A 9,938-nucleotide genomic window follows, 5' to 3' on the forward strand; every position below is an offset into this window, starting at 1 on the left:
CAAAACCTTCTGGGTTTAGCAAAAAGCTTTTTTTACCACAGCTTCCCATTCTTCTTGTACCTAGTTGTGCTAACAGCTGCAGAGGCAAATTCTTCTTTCTGTGAGCCACAATTAGTTAAACAAGAAATGCCAGGCCAGTCTTGACATGAGATGAATCACATCTATTGCCTTTTACCCTCTGGGCAATATTTAACTGTTTAGCCTCACAGACCCATTCTTCTAACAGTTTCCCAGACAGCACGAGGACAGTGATTAGAGGAAGACAATATTACATCAGGATTTGCCATCAGCATTCCCCAAAACCTTCTGGGTTTAGCCAACAGTGAGAAAAAAGAAAAAAATGAAAGAAAGAAAAAGAAAAAACTAATCTTGCTTTAAGAGAGCAGAGATAAACAACTTGGAGAGGTCTGGAGGACTAGCAAGAGATTAAGGCTATCTCTGCCTTGATCTTATCACATATTACCAGGCCCCTCTCTCTCTCTTTACTCAGAGCAGCTCTTTAAACACTGTCCCTTGCTCCTCCCTCGCTGCTGCTACTACACCACAGCAGCCCTGGCAAGGATGGGCTCTACCCTAGCAGCTCGCTCTGGGAGCAAAAGGGACTCGCAGACAGCCACCTGCGCAGGGACCCTGGGGATGTGCCTCGCCTCCCTCTCTCCCTCTCTCTCTCAACCCACCTGCTGGGGTCGAGGCTGCCGCCTTGGACTCGGGACTTTGGCAGGCTGGGAGCCACCCCTGCAGGCCACCCCGTTTGTGGTCTGGTAGCTCTGTCAGTGGGTCAACTCGCTCCTCAGCAGCAAACCATGCAAACCGTGCCCAGCACCACCGCTGGGCCGGTGACCATGTCTGGCAACCCTGTGCCCTCCAAGACCCTGGCACAACCAAACCAGCTCCTCATCCCCAGCGACGCCCCACGCAAACCACACCTCGCGCCGCCTTCACCAGGTAGGCAAAAACTGGAAGTTGCTATGCCGAGCCCCCGGTTGCCATCACCCACATGGATGAGCTTTTGCTGCAGCCCCCAAGACCCCACCGCTCGCATGAGAGCAGTCAAACACCTCCTAAACTTAACAACCTTTAACCTGGTGTCCCCAGGTGTACCTGACATTCTTTTTCTTTTGTAAGCATCTGGATGAACCATCAACATATATTCTTTTCCCTTCTAGGAGGGTTTGTTCTGCTAGATCTTCCTGAACTTTAATTTGGTATTGGACAATCTCTAAACAATCATATGTTAAGGTACCTTTTTGTTCTTGTCCTGGATTAGGGCAAATCTGGGAGAAAACCTCCAAAGGGGGCTCCCCCAGAAAACAAACCCACACAGCCCCTTTCCCCCACCGGTTTGGGAAGGATTCCTCGGAGAGAAGTGGAAAGAACCTGTTTATTTAACAAGCAAAACACCCCCAGCACACAAAATGAACAATACCAGATGACAACACTTTCACCAATCTGAAAAGGATGACAAATTCAGAAAGTCTTTCCTGGGAGTGGTCCCTCTGTTGTTGCTCCCTCCGGCGCTGGGGATAGCTGCTGCAGCCACAAGATGTAAACTCTCGGTGTTTCCCAGGTCCCAGTCCAGAGCAGGTTTGAATGGTTTCAAGAAGGGAAGGGAAAAAACAGTCCAGGGAAAAAATCTGGACCACTTAGCTAAACTAACAGAAGCAAAAAAGCAAAAGCAGAGCGGGAGCAAAGCAGGAGCAAGAGCAAAGCAAAGCAGCAAAAAGCAAAGCCAAAAGCAAAAACCACACTATGTACTGTCCCGTCTCTCTGTCGTACCAGCCATGGGGGAGCAGGCTGATAACAAACCAAAACAAACCTTGCTCTTCAGAGCCAGTCATGAAGGCACAGTACATAACATCCAGCACCAACAGAACACACGATTGGGGATACAAGCATCATAACCTCACCCTAGGCCAGTTCTCCATATAAAAACTGACCTGGATTCAAACTCCTGTCCAGCTCTAGTGCCAAGTTATCATTATTCCACACTCCAGCATCCTAGAGTCTGTTAACCACCCTTTTTCTTTTCAGCCATTTTCTTTTTTTTTTTTTTTTTTCCTCTGATTTAACCCATTTTGGACCACATGAGGTATACACACAACTAGTTTATCTCTAAAAGTAAGTCCATGGCCCCCTCCTCTTCCAGTACAACCCCATTCCCAGTTGCATCTGCAAGTCTCTCCCCAACAAGCTGATGCCTACTCCAGGAACCAACAAGACATCTCCTATCCCTATTCCAGTCTCCCTCCTAATTACTGCATCTTCACTGACAGGGATTTTAAACCTTTCTCCTTCTGCCCCTGCCACTTCCACAGTGTCACCACCCATATCACATCTCCCTGGAATCTCCACTACACAAGTTCTCTCCGCCCCAGAATCAACCACAAATTCCAATACTTCCTCTTGGGGGCCTGCTTCTAAAGTTATCAAAGGCTCCAAACAGCATTCATCCCCCAGAAAACAAGGCCCGCGTTCTTCCCACCCCCTCACTGGGCACATCCCCTGAAACACCTCCAGCCTTCCCTCTAGGTGAGGGCATCCCCCTGCTACAGCAGAAACAGGCATCCCTAGTCCTCTCCCAGGACCCTGACCCCACCGGGGCACTGTCTCCCTCTTGAACCCCTCCCATAGATACAGCGGGAGCTGGAATTGCTGAGGGAACAGAGGCAAGGGCGAGGGTTGGCAGTGAAGCTAGAACCAATAAGGGGACAGAGGTAGGAGCAGAAGTTAGCAGTAAAGCTGAAATCAACAAAGAGACAGAGGTAGGATCAGGAGCAGTTGGCTCGAGAGGAGCCACTGTGCGGACAGGAGTGGTCATGCCCGGTATGGGTGAGGAGGGCTGAAGCTCCCGGCACAGGCAGAAAAGCTGGTACAGGTAAGGAGACTGGAGCTCCTGGCATGAGCAGAGAAACTGGAGACAGGGAGAGGCAATATTTCCAGGGGGTCCCAGCCCTTTTCTCTGGTTCCTTGTCCCATTTCCTCAGGACCCCACCCCCTCGTCCCTGGCCTCTGTCTCCCCGCTCCAATCCATTCCCCTGACAGCTCGAACACTACCCACTCCTCACAGTTGTAATATGTGATTTAGGTAATTTGTGCTTATGTAGAATGTGATGAGCATATATGTTATAATGTTTGAAAGAAATATTCGAAAACATTTTCAAATCCACATGCAGAAGCCGAGGGATTGCCTCATACAGGGAGACTGCAGCATGCCATTGCAAAACTGCAGACAGCAGGGAGGAGAGGTCTAATTTACAATTGAAAAGCCTGGCTCTGGAGGAGATGGGTTGTTACTCAAGAGCCACCTGGACTATAAATACTTGACAAATACTGAGATCAAGATAGCAGGAGCTATTGGGTAACTGCATCAGCATTCATAGCTTGCCAGGAACCACATTGTCCAGTCCAACAGGAGAAAGGAGACAACATGAATATGTTTAACTATGAAAAGAACAAGAGAGACTCTGCCTCAGGCAAAGAAAAGTGTATAAAAACTGACTCTACCAGACTGCCTTCGTGAACAGAGAGGATCCGATGCAATAGAGGTCGGATCACGGTTCACCCAGCGCCGATCCCGGGGTTGACGCTGTCCCTTTGTGGCTGTCGAGACTGTATATCAGTCGCACAATAAATTCTATTTTTTATTTGATTATTAAATTGGCTTGATCAATTTTTACCTATAACACAGTACAAAAAATCCTTCCTCTCCAATAATATAATACAATCCACCTTCCTCCAGAAAATAAAGTTAAACTTTAAATCAGCAATCTATATTGCATATACTTTCATTCATTCACACTCACTCGCTTTTATTTCTTTAATATATCTCTCTCACTCATTCTTACTCATAACAAGACAACAATAAGGTACCTTTACTTTCAAGTCACTTGTTAATATCCACCCACAGGTATTGTAAAATCTCAAATGTTGTTGGCCAACCCCAGATTCTCTTGGGTATTATATCCCTCAATCTGGCAACTTTGTGAGGCCCCCACTTTTGTCCCATTTCCTAGTGGATTGTGCTACGAAACTCTCGGCTCCCTTTCTCCAAGGGGTCCAAGCCTTTCCCTGAGACCCAGTCCCAGTCACCCCAGGGGATCTTTCACTCCTTTTATCTCTCATTTTGTTTCCTTGCTGGCTGGGTTTCTCGTGAAAAGACAGAACCACAGCCCTCAGAAACTCCTCACTCACTTTGCAGGTTTGGAGTAGCTGGCCCGCATCTCATTCACACACCATTCATCCCCTGTATCCACCCCCCTGAAAAGACTTACAATCCTTTGTTCTTCTTTGGGTCTTTGTGCACAAGAATTGTGGGGCTAGCTACTGTGGTTCTTAGGGAGCCTTTTCCCTTTCCTTTGCTTTATGTGTCTCCTTTTGTCCATGGGATGGCGACCTGCAACTGCCAATTATGCCAGAAGAAACAGAACAAGGCCGCAGAACTCAGCAGAGTGCGCCTTCCCTACTCATGATATCCCGGTGGTCTTGGAAGCGAGGTGTTGTATCCCAGATGAGCCCCCAAACTGTGAAAAACAAAGTTCACTCTCCTCATAAAATTTAAAAGTTTAATAAAGGACAATAGGAGACAAAGACAATAAAGCAAAGATTTATGGCATTCCACCAAGAGCACACCTGCTATTTTGGAAACATCCTTTATATACCATTTCTATTGCATCAGCCTGTTGCATATTCATAAACAATTATGCATATTTAAACTTTTCCCCAAACTAGTTTACATGTTCCAAGAACTGTTTAGCATGGGTCCTCCTTGGGTCCGCCTTTTTAGAGCATGCGCATTTCTTGGTTGTGGTTTTAGTCCATTCTTATAATCACCTCCAATTTTTGGGCTTTGGTCCATACTTTCTACCGATGGTAAGTGTTGATAGTTGGCATATCAGTAGTACTGGTCCTCATCATATGTTCATTGAATGTTATCTCAACCAAGCAGGCATTTCAACACAAGCATACTATATCAGCTATTTCACTACTGTATCTAACAGAAATAAAAACTATATCTTTATAGCAAAGTTACTTTAACATTATACATATAGCAACCATTTTAATATTTGCAAAAAGCCAATATTATAATATATATCTATAACAAGCCCAAGGCAGTTGCAGAAAAACAGTGGGGCTGGGCAGCAGCAGCCAGGCTCTCACAAACAGCCTGGAGATGCTCTCAGAGGGGCTTGGGGGTCAGGGTCCCGGGTTTTCACCTGAGGCACCTGAATAGGTGGTGAGGGTCCTTTCCAGTGAGATCAGGTGTTCAATAAGGTCCCAGTCCAACTGTCACTCTTACGAGCAAAGCCTCACTCACGGTAGAAGCAGTAAAAAGGTGGAGCTCTGCGGTGGCAGCGAATTCTTCCCACAACAACCGCAGACTAGCCATCTCCCCTTCGATCCAAGAGCAAGAGAGAGTCAGGAGCTGAGCTCAGCCCCTCATCCCCCCAGCCAAAATCTCACAGTATCTCTGCACTTCCCAAGAGAAAGCCCCCACCAGCTAGGAGGGTAGCCAGATGCACTCATACCCCTCCTCCTCTCAACCACATCCTTTGTTCTCTTTAAGTATTGGTCGTTGTCATATCTTAGACAACAGATGGGACAAAATTCCCTGAGAGAAAGGAGGAAAAAAAAGGGAAAACCCTAACATCCAACACATACACCCTGAATATTTTTTCCATACCAACATGTTCCATCAAACTTAAACTTTTAAACTATATTCATACATGCATTACCCTAATTATATACATATACATATACATATATAGATCTGGATACAGGCACAGTGTAACAGACAGTCCACCCTGTCATGATCCGGTTATTAAAGTTATTAGAAATGCCTCTGCCCAAATAAAGGTGCAAATGAGACAATATGCCAAGGCGAATAGTATGGGTTTTATTTGATAGTAAATATGAGAGAGACAGAGGGAGAGACAGAGAAAAAAAAGAGCTAGAAAATAGGTGGATGGCACAGAAAGAGAGTGACAGAGACAGAATAAGGAAAATATCACCACTCCATGGATCCCAACAATGTTCTGTTGATCCTCTCCAGCTGGTGTTTTTGGTGGTGAAGGTCCCCCTGAAAAGCATAGAATCCGATGGGTTAATATACACTCAGGCCAGGTGGGAATGCTCAGGTACATCCCCTGAGGTAGCGGGGAAGTCTCTTGAAGCAGACTCTGGATCTGTTGCATCATGTGCAATCCTGTGGTGAAAGGCCTCTGGGGAGTGCTTTGGGGGGTTTTTGATGGATTATGACACCCCCTCAGCTGCCTCTTGGGTGAATGTCCTGTGGATGTGGCCTGTGGGGTTGGGGGTTCCACAGGCCAGTTTGTGTAAGGGAGGATGGGTGTTCACTGCCTCTGACCAGAGGTTATGCCACATGCCCAAAACCTCCTCCTCCCCTGTCGTGGGGTGACAGCCTTTATCCCACCTCATTTTGGGGGGAGTGAACCTGGCTTCTCCCCCACCCCAAACTCAGCCTGGGAAGAATCTCTGCTGGGTTTGGCTTTCTTGTGAATGCATTCTTCTCCCTCTGATGCCTTAAGTTTCAACTTTTATGTTTCTCAGATCCTGTACTGCACTAGTGTATAACTCTGAACTTCATATAGAGTGTTAGTAAGCTCTCATCACAGTTTGGTCAGACAAGTGACTGTCTTCCATCTTGGGTGTAGTCTCTGCAAAGCTTTTGCACTGCCCAAGGTGTATCTACTGAAGGGCTTTTAATAAATACCTGTCACCGTTGAGTCAGGAACAGGAGTGAAGGCGACACAGACTCCAGGTCTCTTCAGTAGGCTGAATTCGAGTTTATTAGAAACCCATTCTTTTGTTGCCACATTTCTCTTCATAGAGAAAAGCAAGGCACAATTCTTCCCAGGAATATTTCTGGGTTTCACATTCTCTGAACCTCAGAGAAAGGGAAAACATAATTCTTATCTTATTTGCTGTGCCTGTGTTGTGCCAAAGTAGAATGCAATATGGAGATTGTTTACCCAAAGTGAGGATGTTTTGTTTCCTTGGCCTATCAGGGCCAAGAGTGTGTGTGTGTCGGGACTGTCGGCTGACAGTCACGAGATAATCAGAGATGAGTGCAGTTCTGTGCAGTTGTGAGCAAGAGTGAGTGCAAGGCAGATTCAGTTTAGATGCAATGTATATAGTATAGTATAATAAAGTAATTAATTAGCCTTCTGATAAGTTTGAGTCAGATGCATCATTCTCTCTCCCCTTGTTGGAGCCACCCTTGCTTCACTATTCTTTTATACACCATTCTGATATAGGTGGACCTGATTGGTCATTTAATCAACACCCCTCACACCATTGGCTAATTAAGAAGACATCCTTCAGTAAACATCTTACGAGAAAACAACTGTCCAAAACACCAGCTGCAAAATTGTTTTCATTTTTTCTCTCAGCCTTCTCAAAACTCCCCAGAACAATTCCTGGGAAAGTTTATCTGTTTCTCTTTTTCTGACTAAACTGTTGCATCCACAAATACCTACTTTATTCTCTGTCTAGCCTCTGTTCTATGTAGCCTCTCCAGGCATCACCTCAGCCTTGTTTCTTTTTCCCTAGGGCTGAGATGTTGGAACAATAGTGTTACTTAGGTGGCTTAACTTACAGTCCAATGTTCCAGTCAGGTATCTTTAGAGAGGCTTCTTTATACAGTTTTCGTTATTGTGAGAAACAACTGCTCACTTTGAAAATTTAAAAAGTTTTATTAAACCTTGACAAAAATACAACAAAAGGACTACATAAGGAAAAATTCACAGCGCTGGGAACTGCCCTTGTGGATGTCATGCGGCCGGTTCATCTTCAAGATGGATGCTCAGTCTTTTATACCCCTGGGGGTTGCATCAGCCAGCCCTGGCCCCTCCCAAAGTCTGTCAGTCAGCTCTTCTTTGTCATTTATCGGTGGAGACTGCTTTCTTGTAACTTGATTGGAGATCAGGTGTTGCCATGCCGCACCCCCTAAGCAACAAGCTTTTCTATTCCCAACTGCCCCAGGTAAGGGGCACATGTGCACGCCTTCTTTCTACCTGTCCTAGACAACCCAGGCTGTCTGATGGCAACAATACAGAGGGGGGTGGAAAAGGGAACTATGGGGAGAACAGAGGACATCTAAACTACAATAATATAACTATACATCACTAAAGCTTCTCTTAATATTCGCACAAGTCATCCCTTAATTGCAAGAGCAAATCATCTCATTATCCATCTATAACAGTTATAATGGACAAAACACTTCTATAACAATGTTTAAGGCATGAATCATTTCAGTCCCTGACACACCCCAAAATAAGGTCCCCTTGAGGTATGCACCATGTCTCTCCATCCTTCTTCATGACCCACCAAGTACAACCTTGCAGCAATGTATTTGCAAGGTTTAGGCCACGGTGTGCACTAGCCAGGCTGCTTCTAGTTATTCTTATCAGCACCCTCTGGAATTCATCAATGTTACTAAGACATAAACTGTGCTAAATTAAGAAAGAAGAGGCTGAGAAACAGAATACCAAGGCCGCAAGAACTAGATAACAGAGGGTGGTGAACCACCTGGACTGTAACCAATCACATACTCTGAAGAGTGCGTGCAGAATGCGTGGATGAGATAGAGGCACCAGTGAAGAAATGCGTGACTAGCGTCTGCAGTAGTTTTATGACCTATATATAAGTGCATAATGTAAACATTAAATGGCTTCTGCTTAATCACATTGGTTAGTTGTCGCCATGATATTTTCTGAAAAATCCTTTTGCCAGGATTTTCTCCTGAGAAGCTGAGGAACCTCAGGAAAGAAATGTAAACAATAACTATCTGCTGCTGTGGAATGCAACAGGTGCAGCTTTGATTGGTCCATGTGGATTGTTTTCACTTGATGACCAATCACAGCCACCTGTGTCGAGGCTGTGAGCAGTCACAAGATTTTGTTATTCATTCCTTTCTTTTTCTTTCTAGTCTTCTGATGGATCTTTTCTCTCTATTCTTTTTAGTATAGTTTTAGTATAGCATTTTAATATAATATATATATCATAATATAATAAATCAGCCTTCTGAAACATGGAGTCAAGATTCTCATCTCTTCCCTCGTCCTGGCACCCTCGAACACAACCATAGTTAGTCTTACAAGAGTCCTGTTTTCCCACACAACCTGGTCCCTGAGCAAAGACAACCCCATGGAGGGGTTTGTCTTTGCTCAAAGCAGAATTAATCCAAAAAGTCTTTCATAACATACCTTTTGTATGTACCACTGGAACCTTATCCAGATCTGTTGTTCACAAGCGTTCAGATTGGGCAGGTCCAGCTCAGTTAGTGGAGCCTCTGGTGTTAACTAACCAGGTGGCCTTCGCTAAATGCAGCTCCCAGTTTTTGAAAGTCCCCTCGCCCAGTGCCTTCAAGGTGGTTTTTAGCATTCTGTTCCACCCTTCAACTTTCCCAGAAGCTGATGTTGCCTTTTTCTCAACCTGGAAATGAAACTCGAGATAATTTTAGTAAGGAGGTAATAAAAGAGTGGATCTTTATTTGCAGCCCTTCAGGAGCAGTTATGGAAAGATGACCACAAAAGCCCACCCCCTAGGGGTGAGTACATTTTTACAGGTTTTAGGAAATTAGCATAACTGATAAAAAGCATCAATTAGGATGACAGGTGGTGATGCAATTTTCCTCCAGGTCAAGCCCCTTGTCTGCAGTCTCCCCCTCAGCACTAGTTGTACTTTGTCCCTGAAATCTATCTCAAAGACTTGTTCTTGGCCTTGGTTCCCAGGAAGAACCAAGATATGATAGGGGCCTTGTACCTCCCGGGGCTTGGAGCTCTGGAATTTGTTTTGTCTGTCTGCCTAGTGAAAGACCATGGAAAAGTATTAGGAAAATTAGCCACTAATACAGTAGGCTACATAACTACAAATAGATGTGCAAAGAATACAGAGAACATGTAAAAGAAAAAGGCAAA

Source organism: Pyrgilauda ruficollis, unplaced genomic scaffold, assembly GCF_017590135.1.
Source record: "Pyrgilauda ruficollis isolate IOZ18807 unplaced genomic scaffold, ASM1759013v1 scaffold398, whole genome shotgun sequence".
NCBI classification, from domain to species: domain Eukaryota; kingdom Metazoa; phylum Chordata; class Aves; order Passeriformes; family Passeridae; genus Pyrgilauda; species Pyrgilauda ruficollis.